A 27,768-nucleotide genomic window follows, 5' to 3' on the forward strand; every position below is an offset into this window, starting at 1 on the left:
CTTGAGAAATCTTAATACATTAAAGATAAGTTTAAGAAATTTAAAATATCAATGACCAACATGAAAATCTCCTAGTTGATATTTTATGTGAGTTCTCATAAGAATCATTTTGTTTTTATTTTTTTTTTCTAGAAACAGAACTACGTTAAGGGACTATTGCATATTTAAGTTGTACTCTAACTTAAAATGAAAATATTTGCCAAAATGAGTATAGATCAACTAATAAAATGTTTGTACTATCAACCTCGAGATTAGAGATTCAATCTTCTCAATTGACATGGATTATCCTTTTAAGATGGTGATATTATGAATGTCATACCATTTTTTCAATAGCACGATTAAATTAACTCTATTCATAGATCATCATTTTTTTTTTAAAGGAAAAAGCCAAATATTAAGAAAGCTCTCATAGGCCACATAAAATAGTTCTGATAGCATCGATATGTAAAAGGCACCCTATAGGGGAGAAACTATTTGGGTCAATTTTATCATTTTATTTTTAATTGTTTGCTAAGTTTGTCCTCAAATTTTAAGCTAGACCTATCTTTTCAGAAAAATTGTATGGATGACCCATTTTTGGGCCCAAAATGTCAAATGACCGATTTTTTAAAAATAATGTCAAATGATCCTCTACTGACATCATCATCATACCAGATCACGTAAATTGCCCTCACAAGTGCCTCACGCTATAAGTCTCGCTCTCGTCTAGTCAAACACTCTCGCTCTCACTTTAAATTTCCTGGTTTGATGTGATTATTCATCAGTGTACGAATGATTTGACAATTTTCACGATTGAAGCCTCAAATCAATAATACCTAAACACAATACAATTGTGATTTCTAAACTCCAATTAACGGCGATTACTTCCCTGGTTTTCAACGACCTTTTTTTTAATGGAGTTTTTTCAAACGGGCATTTTCAAGGCGAGGCTTTTTCATAATGGAACAGGTTTTTCAGAAACTGTGTTTCATTATTTAGGTGTCTATTTCATTATTTTTGTTGTGTTATTTTTGAAAAGGTAGGAATTGAGCATTACGAAATTTTGTATTGGGAAAGAGAGCGAGAAAGAAAACGAGTGTGAGAGAGAGTAAGAGTAAGAGAGAGCGAGATTAAGAGAGAGAGCAAGATTAAGAGAGAGTGTGTGAGATTAAGAGAGAAAGTGAGAGTACACTTTAATTGCTTGTACAACTTATTGACAAATGTTCTCTTGCTTTGTAGAATGACAGGAAAGAGTCTACTTATTCGATATGGAGGTGATTGGGATGAGAATGAAAGTTTATATATTGGGGGCGAGCTGACAGGAATCATTGTGCCTATTATATTGAAGTATGAAAAACTTAAATCTCATATCTACAGGGTTACAAATGTCAATTCTTTAGAGTTTGATCTTATAATGAGAATTAAATATAAGTTTCGAAGCCCCTCCACAATATATAAGGAACGATGATGATGTTCGCTTCCTTCTTTTCCGGAAAGAGCTTAGTAGACTTTAGTTATCTGTAATGCTAAAATCAAATCACGACGAAAATATTAGAATGGGCTTTAGAAATGTGAGTTATGATGATATGACTGTGAACAGACAATAGGAGGAATCATATGGGTTTCGTCGAGAAGAGGATGATATTCCATTGTCTACCAACACTGTAACATCAACATTATCACTAGACAACTACCGCACTAATCTAGCTGAATTGAATTCAATGAATTATGGTGATACAAAATTGGGCAGTACTTCAGTTGTTGGTAATGAGAGATCATCTAGACTAGATTATACGGATTGTGATCATTTAGATAAACGTTATTGTCCTTCAGTGGATGGTTATAAGCAACCAACAAGATTGAATGAAATGGATCGTGATCATAGAAATGTGTGTTGTTCTACAATAGCTTCAGTGGTTCCAGCATCTGTGTCTTCAAGTCATAGAGAAGAGTTGATTATGCCTAGTACCCTTTCATCTGGGACAGACATTGAAGTTGGTCAACTATTTTTTAGTAAAAAGAACTCAAAAATATGATTATCTATTTTGTCCATCAACAAAAAATTTGAATTTAGGGTAAGGAAGTCAATCAAATCTTTGTTCACTTTTAAATGTATTGAGGAGACTTGTAAGTGGAACCTTCGTGCAGTGAAAATGAAAGGGTGTGATATATTCAAGATCACAAAGTACTCACGTTCGCACACATGTTCCAACGGAATTCTAAATCACGACCATAGATAAGCAACTGCTACAGTTATTGGTCAATTGATTAAAGATAAGTTTACAAGCATAGGACATATTTATATACCTCGTCATATTGTTGAGGATATGAGGAGAGATTACGATGTGAACATAAGTTATGATAAAGCGTGGCGTGCAAGGGAAGCCGCATATGATCTCAGTAGATGTACTCCATAATACTCATATGCCATATACATGCTTATGGGGAAGCATTAAAAATAGAGAATTCAAGTACAGTGTTTGAGATCGAACTTGAAGATGATGTGCATTTCAAGTATATGTTTATGGCATTAGAGCCTTGTATTAGAGGTTTCGCAAGCTGTCAACCTGTGATAATTGTTGATGGGTCGCACCTGAAAGGAAAGTACAAAGGGACCATGTTGGTTGCAGTTTCTATAGACAGGAACAATCAATTATACCCACTAGCATATGCAATAATGGATAATGAAACTGATCGATCATGGAAATGGTTTATGTCAAATTTGAAATACACTATCGGAGAACCCGATAATCTAGTATTTTTGTCCGATCGGATAGTATCTATCAACAATGCTATTCGTGCATTTTTTTCCCATCGCACTTCATGGATTGTGCACGTGACGCATAGAACATAATCTTATTACAAACTTTAAGGACAGTACGGCTGTTGGGATGTTTAAAGATGCAACAAGGGCATTGCGCATGACAGAGTTTCAGACAAAATGGGACGAACTTCATAATTTTCAAGACGGTGTTGTCACGAAATATTTGGAAGACATCGGTCTTCAAATTTGGGCACGAGTTTACCAAATAAAACAAAAATATAATAACATGACGTCAAATAGTGTGGAGTGTTTCAATTCGTTAACTAAAGAGTATCGACTATTGCCCATAATATGCTTGATCGAACATTTAGAGGAATGCTCCAATCGTGGTTCTACGAAGGAAGGAATTACTGGGCATCTCAAACAACATTGCACTCTGACTATTGTGAAACCCGATTGACAAGTGAGGCCGATAAGGGCAGATGATATTGGGTTGAGTCTATTGATTGTTATCGGGTCCACGTGTGAGACAATATATTGAACGGTATTGTGAATCTTCACACGAAGGAATGTACGTGTAAGAAATTCAACACACTTGGTATCCCATGTTCACATGCAATTGTGGCTGCCAGGGAACGAAACATACCCATCTAGAGTCTTTGTAGTTGATTTTATACAAACTCTTTAATGACTACGTATGTAGAGCTTATAAATCCACTCGGGGCACATATATGAATGGAAGAGACCTCCTGGATACAGAAAAGACTATCATTCCTCCAAAGTTTGTGGCACAAGTCGGACGACAAAGAGTGAGAAGAATACCATTAAGAGGAGAATTTTGCAAACAAATAAAATGTGGTAGGTGTGAGAATTATGGGCATAACAGACAAAATTGTAGCAAACCGCTCACAACTGTGCGATGTACTGAAAATGACAGAACTGACTCAAATGTTGGTCAAGGTTGATTGTCTAAATATATTCCCAAATAGCACTTTAATTATCTCAATGTACTCACTCTATATGTCTCGATCTCTCAAAATGTCACTCATACTCTTATTATATACACTCTTACAATGTCACTCATGCTTATGCATAGACTGATGCATTATGTATAGACTCTTAGAATGTCACTCTCTCTCAAAATCTTGTTCTCTCAATTTATCACTCTCTCCATAAGTATTTCTCTCCCTGAAAGTCTCGCTCTCTCTCAAAGTCTCGCTCTTTAAATATATATAGTCAAAATAAGTAACAGATTCCAATGAAGTTTTATATGCATAAAAAATATATGTTTTACATACATAAAAAATACATGTTTTATACACATAAAAAATACTAAGTGTTTGCCTACAACTAATATGCTAATTGCATCATATATTCACTTATTCTCTCTTGAGTGATTATGGAAGGACCAACACCAGTCACCAAATGTTCTAGTAATTTTACTGCAAAGATGTCACAATCAAGCGACCCATGTTGTATGTTGACGTTGACAGGTCGGGTGATTTTCCAGTGGGATGTGGATAGGTTCGGCTTTGAACGTTTCACGTCACAGTAGTGAACTAGGGATGGTACTATGACAGTCAATGGCTCCAGCCAATTCCCCAGCTTCGTCATTGGTGTGTACGACGGAAGTGAATCGAACACAAATATATGGCCTCTGTTAATATCCATTGTAAGGACCATCTAGTGCTCACTGATGTTCATTGTCGTATACACGAAATCCACATTTGTCCATTTGACATCGAATTTACCAATGACGTATTCTTTATATGTGTCTTCATCCTCCCATACTAGGGCAGCCTCCAGTCTCTACTTATTCTTTATCCGTTTAAATACCCCGCTACGAGCATTAAGGTGACTCTGCAAAATAAAATGAGAAGTTAAGTAACGAAATATATCATAGTAAAATGACTCTACACAATATATATATATATATATATATATATATATATATCAAAGTTTTTCGTTACTCCAATTGGCAAGATGGTGAACTTGTGGATGCACATGTCAAGTCGGTTATAAAAATTTTCTTTCATAAAATGAAATAAAGTATTTACGGTTTGCACAAAAAATTACTATGTCAGTCAAAGTACAAGATATCCAATTGTAAAGAATTCAAGACTAGGAAACTTACATCGCACTCAACCCACGAACTCGATTCAATCAATTTCTTGAAAAATTGCTTCGATAATGGCTTAAAGGAATTCTCTCGAACCTCGTTATCTGTATTCTCATCGGTGATCCAGCCCATCATTTCTGTAAAGACAGTAAGTGGAACGTCATGTGCTATGTTGTACCCGACAATCGCTCTAAATAGTGACGTAGGCACACTCGGGAGAGGATATTTAGCCTTTTGACTTTCAGACGAAAGGTGTACCCTAGTTTCGTCATCTTTTGTTATTTTCTTCTTTAGTTGAGCTGGAGGTATATATTTATCAACACCTTTCCTCTTACGACTATTTCGTCAAGATTCCTACATAAACAGATAACAAAAAATTACTCATAAAGAAATATAAAAAAAATATAATTTTAAATCACGAAATATAAACAAAGATTACCAATCAATAAATTATTCACCAATATAACTCCTTACGTGGTCGTAACAATATTAGAAGTGTCAGCCTCTGGGATGTCAGATGTGTCGACCTTTGTATGTGGCATAGTGAGTAAGTCAGACGTGTCGGCCTCTAGATGTGGGATGTCAATGGGTGAGGTAAACACGTCAGGCTGTGTATGTGGGACGTCGGCCTCTATAGGTTGGACGTTAGTGGTTGATGTTGTGGTATCAGGCTCTAGAGAAGGGATGAGAGTAGGTGTAGTGGTGGTATTTGGAGGCTCTAGAGAAGGGATGGGAGTATGAGAGGCAGTCACATCAGTGGTATCGGGATCATTAAGTGGGATGAGTGACATCGTGGCATCAACATCTGTATGTGGGATGGGTGACCTTTTCGTCTTATCAATCACTGTGGAACCCTTCAATTAGTAAACATAAAATGATGAGTTCACAAACACGGAAAAACTAAATATAAAATAACGATAGTAAATGCAAACCTTGCACATAGACCGTAACAGTGACTGGATGGCTATAGGTCTTCAAATTGTTCATTTGAAAAAATTGAAACCCTTATTATTGGAAATTGTGCTTTCATGTTTGTCATGTTTTCCTCGATCATGGAAACACGACTATCTAAACTCTATATACGACCATCCAACCTCGATAGTGAGCTATCAATGCTCCGTAGGTATGAATAAACAGAATCGTTGGGATTGGCTCCCTTCTTGTCGCCAGCACACTTAGAATACTCCTCATCCATAAATCGCTCTCTATGGGAATCCGTAGGATAGACATCAGGTGAGTTCAACTCATCTTTATCGCATACATCCCCCACCACATCATGGAACATATCATCACTAGGTGCGTATATCCCTCCCTCCACCCTTCCACATTCAGCATGTTCGTGTTCATCATTGTCCATAATGATCATCACTATCGCTTTTAGAACTACCTCCACTACTTGACCTATTGCCATTTTCAGCACTATCATCATTGGCACCTAGATCGAATATAGTTTTCTGTCCATTGGGGATCCCAAAACTCTCTCTCAGTGTCAGTCATGTTAAGAACCTCTTTAACCTTTGTCTACATTAACATCCCAGTAAAATTATTAGTGTCGATTTAACAACCAAATAAACATATTAAGCATAGAGTACACTTACATTGTTAGACTCAAATGTGTCTCTCTCGAGTTCTTTGAAGGACACTGAGCGGAAGCATGACCATTGTAATATACGAGGCAAAGCCAACTTGCTCCTTCGCTCAGTAATGTTCCTAGCTATCGATGTTGTTAGGATCTCGTACGTCCATACCTAAATAAGATTTAACATATATTAAGAACAATAGTAATATTAAATCAAACAATACTATTATTATGTTAAGCAAATTTACCTGCAATGCTTGTGGAAATCCACGCGAAGAGTACTTTACGACATAATTTTTATTTCCTTTCACCTTCTCTTGTATAAACTAATCTTATCATTCCATGCAGTCTTTAGGGCATCAAGTGTCCTCACCCAAATAATGGTACCTTAGTCTAGACTATTGTAATACTCTATGTTCTCGACGTCCTTAAATCGTTTAAGTTCCACTGCACTTTTCTGCTTGTTCTTTCCCATATTGCAACCTCTATGTAGCTAAGATGATCTTCACAGCATCCTTATCATCTTCGAACTCCAACTCCTTGTATCTTTCTTCTAGTAGATTGATATGTAATGTGTTCTTCGTAACTCGATTACCAAAATACTTGATTGCAAATTCATATAAGGACTCTTCATTCTGACAAACTCACGTAGGGGATCGCCACAAACCAGTCATTAACAAAAAATCATCCTTCGAAAACGTGACGGCATTTCTGCCAATAGAGAATTCCATTGAGTCAGCTCTCATGCTTTTCACTTCTCTCAACAACATATGATAGATAATTGGGTTGTTGAACACCATGTCAATGTCTACAAATCGCCCAAAAACTATTCTCTTGAACATCTCTAACTACCGTGGGGTAAGTTTCTCCTTCACAGTTTTATTCACATTAACAACGTGGGCCAAGCTCATTACTTGATCGGGAAATTGGTCGACTATAGGTATTATGAAACATACATCTTAAATCACTCCTACATGAAATAAAGATTCAATCAGTAATTCATTCAGGAAAAACATTGTAAACACAACATTCTGTTTAAGTCTCGCTAGAACCACTATTGCTAGACATTGTCTCGTTAGTATCGCTCTCTCTAGTGTTACTCTCTCTAGTATCCTCTCTTTAGTGTTGCTCTCTCTAGTATCACTCTCTCCGATTTCACTCTCAATTATCTCACTCACGTTCTCTCTTTTTACTCATCTTCAACCTCAGAATACATCGAAAACAGAAAAAAAACAAACAAAAAAACCATAGGTTTTCAGTATTTCTAAACCCTAGAATGACCCACCCTTTCCGATGTTGCTCTCTCTAGTATCACTCTCGCCGATTTTGCTCTCACTTATCTCACTCACATTCTCTCTTTTTACCTGTCTTCAACCTTAGAACACATCGAAAACCAAAAAAACAAACAAAGAAAAAATCATAGGTTCACAATATTTCTAAACCCCATAACGACCCACCCTTTCCCCATTACCGATCAGTTTAAGACATAATCGGCATATATTGAAATCACTTACCGATCATATTCGATTTTTCGGAGGCAATGGAAGATTTTGCAAGCCCAAATGATGGATTTCAAACGCAACAAGACTGTCCGGAGCTTATGAGCGATACGAAGCCGTTACCTTTGAAGAGTTTTTAGTTTTTGTTGGTTTTCAGTAAGAGGGTAAAAAGACAAAGAGTTGAGGGCATTTATGTAATCTGATATGGCGATAATATTAGCAGAGGGTCAATTGACATTATTTTTAAAAAATAGTTCATTTTGACATTTTGGGCCCAAAAAATGGGTCATCCGTACAAATTTCCCCATCTTTTCCTTAATTGAAGCTTATCCTTTGAAAAGGTTGTTACAAGAAGAGTATAAAAGGCAACCAAAGAAACTATTGTTATTCAATATGAGAAACGATGAGAATAATAGTAATAGCCTTTGAAAAAAAAAAAGGAAAAAAGAGAGGAAAAAAAAAAAAGAAAAAAAAGGTTCACAATAAGGTTTGAAATATCAAAGTCTCGATTTTATGGAAAAATCAATGGAAATATCGATGTCGATGAAAAACTTGTAAAACTTCATGAAAATTGATGGAAATCGTTATAATTAGTTAATGAAACTTTGGTTGTGGTTGAGTTATACTATAATTGACCATTTTTAATCATCATTTCTATAAAGTAAGACAATATTTAGATATATATTATTAAATGTCGATGCGAGAGCATAAATTTTAAAAAATAAATGGCAAAATAACTACAAAATAATATCAAATATTGGTAATTAAATACAAAATTAAAATACATTAAATAGTTGCATATAAAATAATTGTAAATTGTTTATTTTAAAATGAAATGGAAACAATATCTAAAAAGCATACTATTAAACTTACATAATATAAAACAACAAGGACATAAAAATCATAACATTAAACATAGAAGAGATAAAAAAATATATATAACACGATATAGAGGAATATTAGAGAACTCACATCAATTCAAGTTTGAGGTGAATTGATGTGAAAATTTATTAAAAAAATATTTTAATGAAGTTAAAAATAAATATATGTTATTTTTATCAGATTTGATTTTTTGAAAATGAAATGATGGTAAAAGAAACAAAAACTTGCATTAATTCAATTTTGAGGTGAAATGATGTGAAAATTCAATGGAAAAGGTGTAGATTAAGTTAAAATAAATATATATTATTTTTTTCAATTTTGATTTCTTGAAAATGAAAGCTTTAGATAGTAAAAGAAATAAAATTTAGATCAATTCAATCTTGAGTTGAAATGATGTAAAAATTCAATGAAGAAAAGTTTGAATGAAGTTAAAAACCAATAGTTGGTTTCTTGAAAATTTTCAAATAATTATGGTAAAAAAATAATTGAGCTAGCATAGTTAATTGCCAAAAGAATAATAAAAAAAACAATAAAAACAAATATAAAAACAAAACAAAAAAAATTCAAAGTTTCGATGGAATTTTTGAATGTTCGAAAATTAGGGGAAAATAAAAATCCTCCCCTACCAAAATTTTGAAATTTCAACCGAAATTTTCCACCAAGGTTGACGTGACAGTGTCATGAGCTAAAATAAACCATTTTAAAATTCCAGACACTTAGGGTCAGGGCCTGTTTGCGAAAACCTTTTCCTATTAACTCATTTTCTAAAAACCGTTTTCTTTAAAACAGGGGTGGAGGTTGTGTGCCATCGGCGATTCAAATTCGAATTGGCTGACTTGTTCTTCAGTGGGAACAAGTGTCGCATAATCACTAAGTGAAGCTTTCGAAAGGGCGATTCTAACATCTGGCCTCTATATGTATTTTAGTCTTTTAAATTTGTAAAAGTAAAGTTAAAACATCTGATTTCGCAAATGTATGAAAGCATGATTTGATCAAAAAAAGATTATAGTAGGCTAAAAAGAATAAGCAACAACAACGGCTTTATAGCATACCACTCTGGGTATGAGGTTATGATGATTAATCTTACCTTCATATAGTGCATTCTGAACAAAAAGACATCTGCCACCTTGTATATAGAAACATGAAAGCAGTCATATACTAAGAAAAGTACATAGAAAGTAAACTAACTAGTAAAATGAAACACATAGAATGAAAGCGTGGTAAAAAGAGGTAGAGGCAGATATGTGACCATGGGCAACATGCCCTATTAAGCATGACCGTGACATTTTCCCCCACTCAATTGGTTGACGTCCCCGTCAACCGAATTTGTCCGAACTCAGCAAATTGTTGAGCAGTTTCCTCGAAGCCTTTTGTGCACTCCCAAAGAACTTATTTGTCTTCGAGGCTTTTCCACCTCTCTAGGAATTCTTCTTAACCTTGTCCTGGCCTTCTAACTATGTTGCTTCTTCCAACAAGTCTCTCATTGACCTCTTCCTCTGTTGTCTCTTCGTCGCGGTAGGCGGACATATCACAACACTACATCGCTCATCAGCATGGTCAGGGTGATAAGATTTCAATCTATTAACGTGGATGATAGGAAGAATCTCCATCCACGACGATAATTGCACTCGATAAGAGGCTTTCCCAACCTTTTTGATGACTTCCACCAGTCCTTCATATATCCTCACGAGGTGACATTCTCTTTGTCCTTACAACTGAAACTAATCTAGTCGCTTACCCGAACTTTGTCCCCTGGTAGGAACTCTCGACGTCTGGGCTTCGTTTTCCTCCTCTTTGGAGGCGGGGACTTATGTAAGTTGTTCGACCCGACAACACGACACTTTTCCAAGACATATAGAATGTCTTGAAGGGCTTTCCTCTCCATGGTTTCAACTGACTTGTGGGTAAGGTTCTTCTCCAACTAAGGCTCGAGATCGTCTTTATCTCATTCGGCTGTTTGATCCTAGTATGCACAACGGTGGGTGTAGACCTTGTGATCACTAAGAATTTGGCAAGAAGTATCGGGTATTACCTTATGCTCATGCAAGAATTACATCCCCAACACCACGTCAAAGTCGTCCATTTTAACGATCACAAAATCAGTAGGGTCACTCCAATCCACCAACTTTACGACTGTTCTTTTTACCATTTATGTAATAGGAAAAACCACAGAGTTCACTGCTTTCATTTTCCCTACCCCTCCTAGATTCAACAGTTTGGCTTTTGTTTTAGACATAAAATTATGGGTGGCTCTAGAGTCGACCATGGTACTCTTGGCCAATCTATGGTTGATCCAAGCAACTACATACATCAATCCGCCTTTTTAGGGTTCCTTTGTTTCTCCCACATTCCTCTAGAGGGCAACTAAGAATCTTAGGGTCCCAACTCGTGGGGTTTCATCTTCCTCAGCTTGTATATTCTCATCTTCTTATGGACAACTTTACCTTTCAAGTCCAAGGCTAATGAGGCTTGAAAGACGTTAAAGGATGCTCATTTCGAACACTTGCTTGCCTTATGTTTCCCCTTGCATATATAACAGAATGGGGGCCAATAAAGATTTTATTTGATTTGGCCCTCGCCATGTATTTCCAATCTTCTTTTAAAGTGGTTTGCCATCCCCATTAGTGTCTCTGTCTCCCCCACTATTTCTTGATGGGCTTGAACAGTTGCTCTTACTCCCTCTAGCTGGGGATCTCAAGTGTTGCCTCATCCCAACTAATGTCTTTATCTCCCCCACTATTTCTCGTCGGTCGCCGCGTACGTGGCTGAAAGATCATGTACTCTCTATTCATATAATTTTGTTTTTTCCCACGATTCTAGACCTTCGATAAAACATAAAACTTTGTCTTTTTCGGACATATCCTGTATGTCTAACATCGGCCCGAAAAATTGTTTCACATAGTCCTTAATAGTGCCAGTATGATTCAATTCTCGTAGCTTACGTCTTGCCAAAATTTCAACATTTTTGGGGAAGAACTGAGAACACAACTCTTGTTTCAGTCTTTCCCACGTGTCGATGGTGCACCGACCTTTTTAGATGTCAGGAAATGGGACCTCCACCATAACTTGACATCCTCTACAAGATGCATCGTCGCCAAAGTGATCTTTGACTTTTGAGTAGCTATGTTCGTAGCTCTGAAATACTGCTCCAAATCAAAGATAAATTTTTCTAGCACTTTCGTGTCATGAGTCCCACAAAAGGGCTTAGGCTCGGGTACTTTTACCCTGTTGAATTGGACTGCGCCCCTTGCTAGGGTCTGGTTTCCCATTGTTCTCATGGTAAGATTAACTCGTACACTGATATCCGGGATCTCTGTCTGGACTAAAGGAATCGAATTTCCACGACACCTTGCATTTAGACATTCGTTTTTTATGGAAACAAAAAAGTAAGATAAAACATACATTTATAGGATAAACATTCAAACAAAACCATAAGCAAGCTATAAAAGAGGAAGATGAGAAGAAATCAAAATTCACCTTTGTTGATTCCTTTAGCTTTCCTCTTCCACCGTTATCAACGATCTCGAACTTCTCCAAGAAGAAGGACACCACCAACAAAGTTACCTTACTATTCTCTAGGATTCCAAAGAACTTGGAAGAGTGGTCTCTAAGAACTTTTGAGGAGGGAAATAGTAGAGAATTTTCAGAGAGAAATTAGAGAGAAGGTAGAGGCTTGGAGGCTAGGTTTTTGTGTAATAAAAAACTTCTTGCTCTAAATGGGTTATAAGGATACATTTATATGGAGAAGGGTTAATCTCTTCTCCAAGAATTTCTTTTATACCTTTAGTGCTAATTAATTAAATAATCATTATTTAATTTATTGACACATTAATTAAATAACCATATATTAAATCCTATTTAATATACATTTAATTAATTATCATAAATATCATATATTTATACTAACCTCCAATCTCCATTATTTCTTAATTAATTAATTAACTATTAATTAATCAATTAATAACTATATTAAATCATATTTAATATGGAGTTAGTTAACATATAACTATCACATATTTATATGTGTACATCTCATTATGAATCCAATTCATATAAATCTAATATTTGAATCTTATTTAAATATATTTCTCTTACATAATTTGGATTATAGAGCATATCTATATTAATCATTATATATTAATCTCATTGATATAAAATTCTCTCATTTGATTTGAACAATTTAAATCATTCCTCATTACTATCCTTTAGTGAGCTAACAAGGAGACCTTATGAGCCTACAGATTAAATGCTCCAATGATATGAGATTAATTGATTAAACTTCTTTAATCCAATTAATCAATATTCATTAACTATCAATCACTCCGCTAAAGACCGATAACTGCATTCTTTGCATTGTAGATATATTTTTGTAACCATGGATATAACCAATCAACAGAGAGATGACTCTTCACAAATGCTCATAACTAAAGTTGGGTCAAAATACTCGTTTTACCCCTACAATTACATTTAACTTCTTAAGTACCACTGATTTCTCTAATGAACAAATAATTTATAGTCCAACTATAAACAAACACCTCTTGTGCTAGTGAGAGGTTGAGACTTCATTGTTCAAGACCCGAAACCAGCTATTAAGGGAGCAATTTATCTACTTTTCTAAGGAATGGAATGAGTGGATTCCATCTTGTGTAGCTATATTTCCAGCTCCCTAATAAGACAAATCATCAAAATGGTAGGCTTATTAAGTCGGCTATCATGGCCACTCTCACCCATACAGATCAAAGGACCGTCATCATAAACAGAAGTTCACAACTCACTCATGATTAAGGTCAAGTCTCCTATGGTCATCCTAGTGAAATATTAGTTTCTTCAATTAACGGTGTTATAAAGAGACTAATTATTTTGTGGTTCGGTCTATGTATAAACTTCTTTATATAGGATATCCCCACTCACATGGTTCATATAGTTTGTAACACTTACATCTCATGTAACAATTACAAAGTGGGTCGTATCTGCAGTGTTACCAGGATAAGGCACCCAACTTTCATCCATTTACTGAAGACTTTTTAAGTTATTACTTGAACATGAACCACATGTATGTCAACCATATACTATTCAAGTGACATCATATAACCTTGGATCTTAGTTTATTGGATTGAATCAATGCTATCTAAATGTCAAATAAAATACCTATGATTTTATTAGATAAATCATTTGTGTTAACAAAACTACAAACCATGAGATATACTAGATTTAGGACATCAATCCTAACACAGATGATAGGGGTGTTCAAAAAAATCAAAGACTCGAAAAAATCGAGTAACCCAACCCAACCCAGCTGGTTTGGGTTGGTTAAAAAAATGGTTTGGTTTGGTTTTTTTTAATGAACCCGAACAGGTCGGTTCGGTTCTTGGGTTCAGAGAAAAACAGTTTGGTTCGAACCAAACCGACCCAGTATTTAGTATTTGTTTTAATTTAATTTGTATGTAGATACTATGTATTGTAGACCCAGCCCAGATCAGCCTAATAGCAGAAGGCCCAGCTCACTTCCCAGTTCCCACTTCTCGAGGCTGAAGGATGAAATGTGAACCATTCTCTTATCGACACATGGCTCGTGGAGATTGGATATCTTTTTGACTTCCTTCTTCTCCACGTTTCAACTTCCCTAGACGGCAGAGTGCAGACGCAGACAATACCCTACCTACTACAAGACTCGGACTCAGTGCGACGATTGGATGTCTTTTTTATTTCCTTCTTCGTCACTCGTCTAGGTCTAGTCGTCTATTTCGTCGAGTCATCGCTCGGGCATCCCTTTTCCGATTTTCGTTTTTGTCATCGGCCATCCCTTTTTTTCGTTTTCATCACTCGGGCTCGGGCACCCCTTTTCGTTTTTTTGTTTTTGTCACTCGTCATGCCAGACCCAGTCGGCAGTCGCCATGAGTAACTTCATGTTAGCCACTATTTTCTTCCGCTTTCTGATTTTCGTCACTCGCCAGTTGTCGTAAGTGTGATACTAAACTATTTTTTTATATACATTTTTAATTATTTTATTTATTTCTCATGGCCTATGCTCACTTTTTATTTTTATTTTTCTGTATTTGTTAATATTGTAGATGGAAAATAGTGAGTTGATCGATATCGACAACGAAAATGAATCACCACCTATAAATATTTCCGTTCCCGAGGCATGTTCTAAACCATCTAAAGTCATTGGCAAGAGAAAACCAACTAGACCATCATCTTCAGTGTGGGATCACTTTACAAAGATGGAAAGATCTAACACCGAAGGTATAAGATGCAAATGTAATTATTGTGATAAAAATTATGCTTGTGACACTTCTTCATGTGGAACAAGTACCTTATGGAAACATTTACGAAAACAATGCAAAAATTATCCATTTAGAGAGAACCTAAAGGGAAAACCATATTAAAATTTCAACCGAATGAAAGTGATGCAAAAGGTGCTATCAATATGAATTTTTTGTCTACTGCCTTTAGTCAACAAAGAGTTAGAAATACATGTGCTAAGATGCAAGTATTGTCTGAGGTACCATTTAGATTTGTAGAGATAGAGGGGTTTAAAGAATTTTGTAATATTACATGTCCTAAGTTTGATATTCCTTCAAGAATCACAATTGCTAGGGATATTTATCAGTTGTATGTGGATGAAAAAAAATTGTTGAAATCAACTTTAATCAAAAGTGGTCAAAGAGTGAGCCTAACAACATATACTTGGGCTTCCTTACAAAACATCAATTATATGGTTCTTACAGCACATTTTATTGATTCTAAATGGAATTTACAGAAAACAATATTGAATTTTTGTCAAGTGCCTGATCATAAGGGAGAGACAATTGGTAAAGTAATTGAATGTTGTTTATTGGATTGGGGTATTGATAAAGTTTTTTTTCAATTACTGTTGATAATGCAACTTCAAATGATTTAGCAATCTCATATATGAAGAGAAAACTAAAGATTTGGAAGTCTCTTATTTTGGATGGTGAATTATTGCATATGAGATGTTGTGCTCATGTTATGAACTTGATTGTCAATGATAGATTGGAAGAATTGCATGATTTGATAGCTAGTGTTCGAAATGTTGTAAGATATGTTAGATTTTCTCCTAGGCGATTAAAAAAAATTTTAGATTGTGTTGGACATGAAAAGATTGAATCTAAAGCCCTTGTTTGCCTGGATGTGTCTACAAGATGGAATTCAACATATTTGATGCTTGATCATGCTTTAAAATTTGAAAAGGCTTTTCAATGCTTAGAAGAAGAGGATGAAGATTTTTTACATCACTTTACTGAAGATGAGAATGGAAAGAAAAGAAAGGACCACCAACCTTAGCCGATTGGAACCATGTTCGAACATTTGTCAAATTTTTTGAAGATGTTTTATGATCTTACATTGAAGGTTAGTTGCTCAACTTATGTCACTTCTAATACATTTTTTCATGAACTTTGTGGGATTCAATGACGTTTAATAGGTTGGAGCCAAAATGTAAATGTATATACTATGGCTTCCAATATGAGAATGAAATTTGATAAGTATTAGGGATCTCTTGACAAGATGAACAAAGTGTTGTTTCTAGCTATTGTGCTTGATCCACGATATAAGTTAGATTATGTGTCCTTTTAATTCATAAGTATCTATGGGGATGGAGTTGCTAGAACAATGACTAATGAAATGAAAGTTAGTTTGATGCAATTGTATGAGTTTTATAAGATAGGTGATTCAAGTGGTCATGCTTTTGAACAACCATGTCACATAGTTGAAATAAGTGAGGATTGTGATGACATGGAAATGGATTTACAGTTGGAATACAAACAAAGAAGAAAAGAGAAAAATTTGAATGAAACAAGAAATGATGTGGAGAGATATTTGTCAGAACCTAATGAAGATCTGATAGAAAATTTTGATATTTTGAATTGGTGAAAATTAAATGCTCCTAAATACAAAGTTTTGTCAGAAGTTGCTCGAGATGTCTTACCTGTACCAGTGTCAACAGTTGCTTCTGAATCAACATTTAGTAAATGAGGTAGAATACTTGCCTCTTTTAGAAGTTCTTTAAGTCCTAAGATGGTGGAGGCTTTAATATGTACACAAAATTGGCTACGTGTGAAGCCAACGTTATTAGATCTTACTCCACAAACTGAAGAATTGGAAACTTGTGATCAAATTTTATCAGTTAGTGTTATCTTTTATATATTTACTCTATAATCTATATTAATATATTGAAATTATGATAGTATTCTTATATAATTTATTGTTTAAGTCTTGTTTAGGGTTCTTCAAGGAGCAAGTTTTGTCAGGATCATGAATGAGTCGTTGAAATCTATTGGATTTTGAAGACTTTTGTAGACATTACAATATCGTCTTACTTATGGATTTTGTAGACATTACATTATAATCTTACTTATGGATTTTGTAGACATTTGAAAACATCGTTGCCTATATTATTGATTTTGTAATTTGAAAACATTGTGGAATCTTATTTGTTCACTACTATAGAATTTGGATTAACAGAAATGCGGACGACCAAGGGTTTGGGGAATGTGAGAAATGGAGAAAATGAAGTTATAAATCTAGGGCTTTTCATTAAAGTAAGAAAAATAATTATTAGGTAATTTTTTTTTATATATTTTACTTGACACTAACAAAATGTCAAGTAAAGGTTCGCGTTAAAATATTAATAAACAAACAAAGACTAGACGATCACTTAACAAGTCCAAATGATCATTTACAAAAATACTATACGATTGCTTAGCTTCGCTACACGATCGTTGAGTAACAAAATGTTATACGATCGCCTACCCAGTTCTAGACGATTGTCTATCAAATGCTACACGATCGCTGAGCTCGGTTAAACGATCGCTTAGTTCTGCTATACGAACGCCGAGTAACAAAATGCTATACGATTGCCTATCCAATGTTATACGATTGCCTACAAAATGTTATACGATCGCTAAGCTCGGCTACACGATTGCTTAGCTCTGCTACACAAACACTGAGTAACAAAGTGCTATACGATCGCCTACCCAATGTTATATGATCGCCTACCCAATGCTATATGATCGCCTACCAAATGCTACGCGATCATTGAGCTCGGCTACACGATCGCTTAGCTCTGCTACACAAACATTGAGTAACAAAATGCTATACGTCTACCCAATGTTATATGATCGCCTACCAAATGCTACACGATCGTTGAGCTCGGTTACACGATCACTTAGCTCTATTACAAGATCGCTGAGTACAAAATGCTATACGATCACCTACCCAATTCTACACGATCGCTGAGTAACAAAATGTTATACGATCGCCTACCAAATGCTATATGATGCTGAGTTGGGCTACACGATCTCTTAGCTCTGCTACACGATCGTTGAATAACTCTAGACGATCGCCCACGAAGACCCCGCGATTGCTTACCCGGAACTACCAAATGCTATATGATTTTCCTACTAAATTGTAGGCTTATCAAATATCTGAAATATTTCATCAATCTCCGCTTTTTTTAAAGGAATCGATGGAACCGAACCAAACAACCCACCGAACCAACCCAACCCATTTTTTTGGGTTGTTTGGTTTGGGTTCCTAATTGAACAAGGGTTAGTTTGGGTTAGAAAAATACACAAACCGAAGCATAGGTTTGGGCCTAAAATATCCCTAAACCCAACCCAACCCAACTCACAGACGCCCCTAATGGATGACATCGAGAGTGGCTTGAAAGTCTTCGAATAACTCAATCACCATCTGAATAATCGCTTTTTGCGAGCTGTCTTGTAAACCCCTGAATTTGTTTTACTAGTTAATTAAGTTCAATTATTCTTGATTTTGAGTTAAGATGTGTATTAACGTCAATGGAAAAAGTAGTTATGTATAGTGAATGATGCGTCTGAAATGTAAGAGAAGAAAATTATTCTAAGTGTTATGATTATATGCGTTCAGGTTGTAACACGACTGACGCGTAGAGAGTTGGAGAAGTCTTTTAATGGTAAGCCATAAAAGGGCAAGAAAATATGTTAAATATGGAACGTTGGGTTCTCAGGTGAAGTAGGAGCAAGTTAACACCTAGAGAGAGGAGAGAATTCCATGCTTTGGAACTGGTAGGCGCCATGTGACCAGCTTGGTTGAATGATGTGGCCAGAGGCCCAAGGAGGGAGCGTTAGCTTGGTGGGTGATTTTCGTAGGTTGTATGAAAAGGAGAGTTGATATGGATAATTTAAGTTTTAACATTTAAATTCTCTTCAATTCAGTGATAATTGATGTACTTGGCTCTTTGTTTATAGGTCTTAATGTGTGATTAAGAGTCTGTAAATTTGTTAGAGTCAATAAAGTTGCAATTAGGTTGTAATTGAAGAAAGAAGCGAGAAAGGTCACCTACAGAATTTCAGTTTTGAAGCTACTCTGATGCGGCGTCGCAACGTTGCCCTTAGAGCGTTGCAACGTTGTTCTTCGTTCAGCCCAGTTTTTTAAGAACATCTCGAAGCATTGCAACACTATTTTGAAGCATTACAACGCTGCGTTTAGATCAAGTGTTGGTCTACAAGGGATCGCTGAGGAGATTCAAGTTGAAAATTGACGATTTGAAGAGTTCAACAAAGGTATATCTTCAAAACCCTATTTTAGTTTATGTACTTGCCTATTTCTATGCTAAAATTGATGGAATTAGAGTGCTTAAGATCCTAGTTACATGCTAACATCAACAATTGGTATCAGAGCATGATTTAAGCACTCAATTCGTGTTAATTTTAGCTTGGTGGGTGATTTTCATAGGTTGTATGAGAATGAGAGTTGATATTGATAATTTCAATTTTGGCATTTAGATTCTCTTCAATTCAGTGATAATTGTTGTAATTGGCGCTTTGTTTATGGCCCTTAATGTGTGATTAAGAGTTTGTAAATTTGTTAGAGTTAATAGAGTTACAATTAGGTTGTAATTGAAGAAAGAAGTAAGAAAGGTTAGCTGCAGAATTTCAGTTTTGAAGCCACTATAATGCAAGGTTGCAACGCCATTCTTTATTCAGCCCAATTTTTTAAGAACATCTCGAAGTATTGCAATGCTGTTTTGAAGTGTTGCAACGTTGCACTTCATCCATTCCAGAAACACGCGCGTGCGACTCGAACAGTTCGAATGTGGATTGATTCAACTAGTTCAGTACGTGGAGGACCAATTCAACATTATTTTGATCGGTTCAACCCATTTTGGAGCCTTGAAGGTCTGGTTCAGGTCGGGTCGTGCAGTTCAGAGCCTATTTGAAGCTGATTTTAAATTATTATTGTAATAATTTAGGTTGATTGCTTGCTTAGGATGTTAAAACTGGTCCATATTAGTGTGTTTAATTATTTATGCATTATGAATGTATGTAATAATAAAATAAATCTTGTATGTGCATATAGTATGTCATGTAGATTTAAAATCCCACCATAGGAAGCATGCAACATGCATTAAAAGTATGTTATAAAAAGATATAATATATAGTATGCATGTTTAGGGTTTCAAGTGTTTAATATAAAGTATTATGTTAAATCCTGAAATGCTTGATGCAAGTTATGGATGAAAAATATGTCTACAGTTTTATAAATTGTTATAAAAATGGTTTAGACATTTAAAATCTATAACAAAGATAAGATGCATGTTTTCCTAGGGTTAACAAATAACAACTTGTTTTAATATAGTTAAAATAGGCTATGATCTTGTAAAATTATGGTTACAAACTTAACCGGTCTATAATCCTGTCTAAGGCTGGAGGTATTTAAGTCCACGGTTCTCGAAACACCTCCTACCTGAGGATTATAGTCGGATAATTGAGCGTCGTTAATCTAGTTTTATGAGCATGTGTGAGCGATGTGAAGTTTTAAACTTGGTTTATCACCTAGCATTGTAGGTTAAATCCAAATATAAAAGTTATACTTGGAAAAATCACCTAGACTTTGGAAAAATCACCTAGACTTAGGTTATTTATTAGCCATAATATATCTAGGTAAATATTTACCTAGAACAAATAGAACACTTCACTGGGAGATTAATAACATATACAATATGTTATTCTTAGCTCTCACGTCCTTAAGAGTTCACACCGTGAGATCCATGCTCAGTTTCGTGTCAATTTTACCTCAACTGCTCAATTTGAAAAGTGTTTGCATGGGTCAATAACAAGGTGAATAGGGGAAGTAGTTCATAGTAAGTGGGTGAATGATGTGTGTCAACATGTCATGTGGTCTCTTTCATTAGTTTGGACCATGAGATTTCTATGTTGCGCCTGCTTGTCGTTTTTATACGACATTAGCTAGTCATTTTACAGCAGCTATCCCCTCAGAGGGTTGTAACATGGGATTCAGAACAACTCAAACTCTAGAAATAGATAGGATTTCTTAGGTCCATTCCCAACCTTGACTCTTTAATTCGGTAGCATCGTTGAGGTCGACCTTTGAGATCTGAAAATAGAGGGTTGCACTTATGAGAATTACTAAGTGTTAGTAAGTTCTTGACCAAAAGCGGTAACTAAATGACTAAAGGAATATGAGTTATTCTGGAATTATTATTTGGTCAAGAATGTCTTGCTTCAGTGAATGAGTATTTGACTGCCCCTCGGTACATCTATTTTGATTCACTAAAGTATTGTTACAAATAAAAATAATGAAATTTAAGTACATTATTATTTTGCTAAAATTTGATTGGATTTAAAAGCAGTTCACTAATTAGAATTTGTTTATATTTTCAGCACGTCGAATTATTCTAAATTACTCGCTTTTGATAAGTTTAATGGTCTTAATCTTTCAACATTAAATATAAATGTAATACTAGCATATGATGATTTAAAATTTGTTTTAACAGAGGAATGCCCTCTATCTCCCAGCTCGTCTACAAACCAAATAGTTTGGAATGCATATGACAGATGGATTAAGACAAATGAAAAGGCCCAATCCATATCTTAGTAAATATATCTGATATACTAGCTAAGAAATTCAAGAACATGGTTTCACTAAAGAAATCATGGAATCATTACAGACATTGTTTAGACAATTTGCCAGGTACAATATTCTTGAAGATGTTTATAACCTTAATATAAAGGATAGAACATTTGTTAGTGAATATGTAATGGATATGTTAAACACGAATGTCATACATGAGGAAACTAAGAAAGCACAACAAAGTGCTTTACTTGTCATTGAGACATGTTTAGTGGAATATGATAAATTAACCTGGATATTAGATTCAAGTGCCGCTACCATATCTGTGCTTTCACTTAGGAAACTAGTTCCTGGAGATAGGTTATAGAAAGTAAATCAACCTTCAAGGTAGGGATCGGGAAGGTTGTCTCATCTAAAGCAGTGGGAGATATGAAGTTATTTGTTGAAGATAGATTCATTTTACTTGAAAATGTTTATTACATTCCTGCCATGAGGAGGAATTTAATATCTATCTCATGTTTGCTAGAACAACAATATAAAGTCCTTTTGAAGATAATGAAGTGTTCATTTTCTTAAAAGATATTAAAGTATGTTCTGCAAAACTTGAAAATAACTTATATATGTTAAAACCAATTGAGGTAAAAATTGTTATGAATATAGAGATGTTTAAAACAACTAAGACTCAAAACAAGAAACGTAAAATTTCTTCTAATACCTATCTTTGACACTTAAGACTTAGCCACATTAATCTCAATAGGATTGAGAGAATGATTAAGAGTGGACTCCTAAATTAGTTAGAAGATAACTCTTTACTGTCTTGTGAATCTTGTCTTGAGGGTAAAATGACCAAAGGATCTTTTACGGGGAAAGGTTTTAGAGGCAAAGAACCCTTAGAGCTAGTACACTCAGACCTCTGTGGTCCAATGAATGTTAAAGCACGAGGAGGATATGAATATATCATCAGCTTTATCGATGATTCTTCTAGATATGTCTACATTTACCTAATGCATCATAAGTCTGAAACCCTTGAAAAGATCAAAGAATATAAGACAAAGGTTGAGAACCAATTAGGTAAAATGATGAAAACACTTCGATCAGATCGAGGTGGTGAGTATTTAGACTTAAAATTCTAGGACTATTTTATAGAACAAGGAATTCAGCCTCAACTCATAGGGTACACCCCAACAAAATGGTGTAGCAGAAAGGAGAAGTAGAACCCTGTTGGACATAGTTCGTTCAATGATGAGTTGCACCCAGCTACCTCAGACCTTTTGGGGATATGTAATATAGACTGTAGTGTATATTTTGAACATGGTTCCCTCGAAAAGTTTTTCAGAAATACCTTACGAGTTATGGAGAGGCCATAAAGGTAGTTTACTCACTTCAAGATTTGAGGATGCTTAACACATGTGTTAGTGTAGAACCCAAAGAAATTGGAACACCGTTCAAAAGTATGCCTATTTGTAGGCTATCCTAAAGAGACAAAAGGTGGTTATTTCTATGATCCTTAGGAAGAAAAAATATTTGTATCGACAAATGCAACATTCCTAGAGGAGGACCACATAAAGAATCATCAACCTCGCAGTAAGCTAGTATTAAATGAAATCACCACAGAAGCTACAAGAAAATCAACAAGAGTTGTTGATCAAGTTGGTCCTTCAATAATAGTTGTTGATGAACTAGTACTTTACATCCTCCTCAAGAGTTGAGAATGTCTCGATGTAGTGGGATGGTTGTTCAACAGCCTAACTGTTACATGGGTTTAATGGAAACTTAGGTCGTCATACCTGATGATGGCTTCAAGGATCCATTGACTTTTAAACAGGCAATAGAAGATGTGGATAGAGACTAATGGATAAAAGCCATAGACCTCAAAATGGAGCCGATGTATTTCAATTCAGTCTGGAAACTTGTAGATCAACTAGAAGGGATAAAACCTATTGGTTGCAAATGGATCTACAAAAGAAATCGAGACCAAGCTTGTAAGGTACTGACCTACAAAGCTAGACTCGTGGCAAAAGGGTTTACCCAAAGAGAGGGGGTGGGCTATGAATAACATTCTCTCCAGTTGCCATGATTAAGTCTATTAGAATACTTTAATTCATTGCTGCCTTTTATGATTATGATATCTGGCAAATGGACGTTAAGACAACTTTTCTAAATGGCATCTTGAAGAAAGTATCTATATGTTTCAACTAGAGGGGTTTATAGAACAGGGTCAATAGCAAAAGGTTTGCAAGTTTAAAAGATCTATTTATGGGTTAAAACAAACATTTAGATCCTTGTGTTTATGGCTTTGAACAAAACGTTGACGAACCTGTGTTTACAAGAAGATTGTCAACAAAATTGTAGTTTTTCTAGTTTTATATGTTGATGATATTCAACTCATTGAAAATGAAGTAGAATACTTACTGGACATTAAAAGATGTCTAGCATCACAATTCCAAATGAAGGATTTGGGAAATGTACAATACGTTCTTGGGATTCAAATAGTTCGGAATCGTAAGAACAAAACACTAGAATTCCTTATGCATCAGTAGTTAGAAGTCTGATATATGCCATGTTGTGTACACGCTCCAACATATGCTATGCAGTTGGAATAGTCAACAAATATCAATCCAATTCTGGATATGATCATTGGACTACCGTAAGAACATCCTCAAGTATCTTTGGAGAACGTGGGACTATATGCTCGTGTATGGTGATAATGATCTGATCCTTATAAAATACATTGATTTTGATTTTCAAACCAATATGGATTCTAGAAAATCAAATTTGGGATTAGTATTCACTCTTAATGAAGGAGCTATAGTATGAAGGAGTATCAAGCAAAGTTGTTTTGCTGATTCCATCATAGAAGCGGAGCATGTAGCTGCGTGTGAGGCAGCCAATGAGGGAGTATGGCTTAGAAAGTTCGTGACCGATTTGGAAGTGGTTCCAAATATGCACCTATCGATCAACTCTATTGTGATAACAGTGGAGTAGTTGCAAATTCCAGAGAACTTAGAAGCCATAAGTGCGGTAAGTACATCGAGAGTAAGTACCATCTCATCAGGGAGATAGTATACCGATGAGATGTAATCGTCACGTAGATAGCCTCAGAAGACAACTTAGCTGATCCTTTTATGAAGGCATTCCCGGCTAAAGTGTTCGTGGGTCATCTAGTGGGTCTCGAACTACAAGATAAATAAATCTAGGGTAAGTGGGAGAATTACTGGGTATCTGATGCCCTAGTTTATTGTATTTATTCTCTCATACTCAACATTGTATATATCTGTATATATGTAAATCCACTGGAGTTTTAGTCCAAGAGGGATTGTTGGGTTGTATGTCCTAAAACTCGCAGTATAAGATTAAACATATTCAATTTTCAATGGCACTAAATCCAATAAACTAAGATCCATGGCTATTACATGCGTACTTGGACTTTATGTAGAGACATAAGAGTGGATTAAATCCAAGTAGATAGCCAGAAGGGTTTATAGTATACGGATAAGGCTGGGTACCTTATTCTGGAAACACTATCGGATACAACTCACTTTGTATTTAGTACAAACGATGCGATCGTGAATCGTTCATGTGGAGACATGCAAGTGGTGTCATCGTATTCAAAGAGTTTGTATAAGACTGGACCAAGAAATAAAGTTACTCTTACTTTATAACATCCTCCGATTTCGACAATGATTTCACCAGATCGTCACCGGGAACAGCATGAGCGACTAAAAAACTTAAAATACAGACTCAATTGCTAGTTTATGCCCCAAAAAATGGGTCTTTACAACACAAAATTGTAAAACAAAAGCAATAAATCTATACAGCTTAATCCCGTAAACATCCATTAATTGCAAACCACATTCAACACAACATATCACATGAACATTCTGAATGCAGTAGCCCACCAAACTGTAAAATAATTCTGAAAATTTTGGAAAAATTGGGCCATTAAAACGCCGCTCTGATACCAATTGAAAGAACCCTATAAAGGGACCATAAGCGGAAGTGGATCGTCCCAATTCCTAACATTTTATAGAATTGAAATTTTACAGCGGACAAAACGTAATTATGCATTCCACAAAAAAAAAAAAAAAAAAAATACAGCATGCATAAATTGAAACTACAGAATAATAAAATGGGTTTGAATTTTTACCTTTGAAGAAACCAACCTTCGAATGAATCCCTTGATCTAAAGACCACCACTATGGTTACCACAGTATTCTTAGGATAAGAATCCAGGAGGAGTGGAGCTCTGACTATTTTATATTTAGGGAGGGATAGAAAATTGAGTGAGAGGAGAAGGAGAAAGAAAAATTTCATAGAACGTTTCTGTGCAGAGAGAATTTTGATTCTTTTTTTTTTTTCATAACCACTTGACAGAATGAAGTGCCTTCACCATTCTCACGTTTGAGAGAGTAACGGGTCGGGATGGAGTTACAACTCCTTCCCATTATTAGATTTTTTTAATAAAAAAAATATTAAAAATAATAAAAATAATTTTTAATAAAAACCTTTAATATATATACATATGATAACTACTTTATCATATAATATATATTAAACTATATGTTATATCAAATATACATATAATCTATAGTTCAATATTGTATCTAATATAATATAATTTATGGTTTAATGTTCTCAACAACGATATTTAATATAAATCCATTTATATTAAATTTAATTATATGAATCTAATTTACATAATTAATATTTGAATCATATTCAAATATTTAATTTCTCTCAATTAAATTATAATGTATTAAATACATTATAGTAATTATATCATATATAATTAAATTTAACTAATTATATCATATATAATTAATTCCCTCAATTAATTTGAACAATTCAAATTAATTTAAAAGCTGGTTCTCATTAAATCCTGTTGAGCTATCGAGGGGATCTCATAGATCTGTAGCTTGAAGCTTCAACGGTACGTGAATAATTAAATAAACTCTTTAACTAAATTATTCACCATCTGTTTAATTGTCCGGTACTCCACTAAAGACCGACAGTTGCACTCTTCGCACTACAGATATATTTCTATGTCCATTAGATATAACTAATCAATGGTACAACGACCCTTCATAAATTGCTCATAAGTACAGCTGAGCCAAAATTACCGTTGTGCCCCTATGGTTACATCTAACTTCTTAAGTACCATTTATCTCTCTAATGAACAATAAATTATAGTCTAATTATGACCAAACCCCTCTCGGTTCAAGAGAGGGTGTGGCACCACATTGTTCAAGCCTCGAGATCAGTTCTTAAGGGACAATTTATCTATTTGCCTCAACATTGGGGAAGGAGTGAATTTCTTCTTGTGTAGTTGTGTTCCCAGCTTCCCAACCAAACGAATCCTCAAAATGGTAGGCTTGTTGAGTCGACGATTTGACCATTCTCACCCATACAAATCAAAGGACCGTCCTCATAGGCAGAAGTTCACAACTCACCCAGGATTTAGGTCATGTTACTTATGGTCATCCTTGTGAAATGTAAGTTTTTATTATGAACGTTGTTATATAATAAGACTAAACATTTCGTAGTCCGGTCTTATACAAACTCCTTTGTATAGAATATCTTCACTCACATATCTCTACATGAATAATCAAGATCAGATCATTTCTAGCACTTTACAACAATTGTAACATCTACAAAATGAGCCATACTCGTAGTGTCACTAGGATAAGGTATCTAGCCTTATCCATCTACTACAGACCATTTAGGTTATCACTTAAACATGATCCACCCATATGTCTCTACATACATGTTTAAGTTATAAGATAACCTTGGATGTTAGTTTATTGGTTTGTGGTTAATGCAACTAATTTTTGAAATAAAACATCACATATTTTATTACATAAATAAAAAAGTTTGTACAATACAATTACAAACTATAGGACCCTATGAGATTTAGGACATCAACCCAATAATTTACTGTTTAAGACTGACTATTTCAAAGTGATGACCTAGGTAACTTAACCTTAATCTTGAGCTAACTATGAACTCCTGTTTATTTGGGATTATTCTTAGACTTGCATGGGTGAGAGTTGGCTCAACAACATCGACT

The 27,768-nt window shown here is 35.0% G+C and overlaps 1 long non-coding RNA gene across 5 annotated transcripts; it reads left to right on the top strand.

The window, feature by feature from the left end:
* The first annotated feature begins 14,465 nt into the window (after positions 1–14,465).
* LOC120072870 (uncharacterized) lies at positions 14,466–19,603 on the top strand. Of its 5 annotated transcripts, none has more exons than XR_005480616.2 (4): positions 14,466–14,781; positions 14,894–15,068; positions 15,989–16,196; positions 17,069–17,312. It is a non-coding gene; the product is annotated as an uncharacterized LOC120072870 (long non-coding RNA). The 5 variants fall into 5 exon arrangements; XR_016528076.1 differs by having other exon boundaries at positions 16,054–16,196; XR_016528077.1 differs by having other exon boundaries at positions 14,475–14,781; positions 16,038–16,196.
* The last annotated feature ends 8,165 nt before the right edge of the window (positions 19,604–27,768 follow it).

Source organism: Benincasa hispida, chromosome 3 (assembly GCF_027475165.1).
Source record: "Benincasa hispida cultivar pf3 chromosome 3, pf3_genome.v1.1, whole genome shotgun sequence".
Classification (NCBI taxonomy): Eukaryota; Viridiplantae; Streptophyta; class Magnoliopsida; order Cucurbitales; family Cucurbitaceae; genus Benincasa; species Benincasa hispida.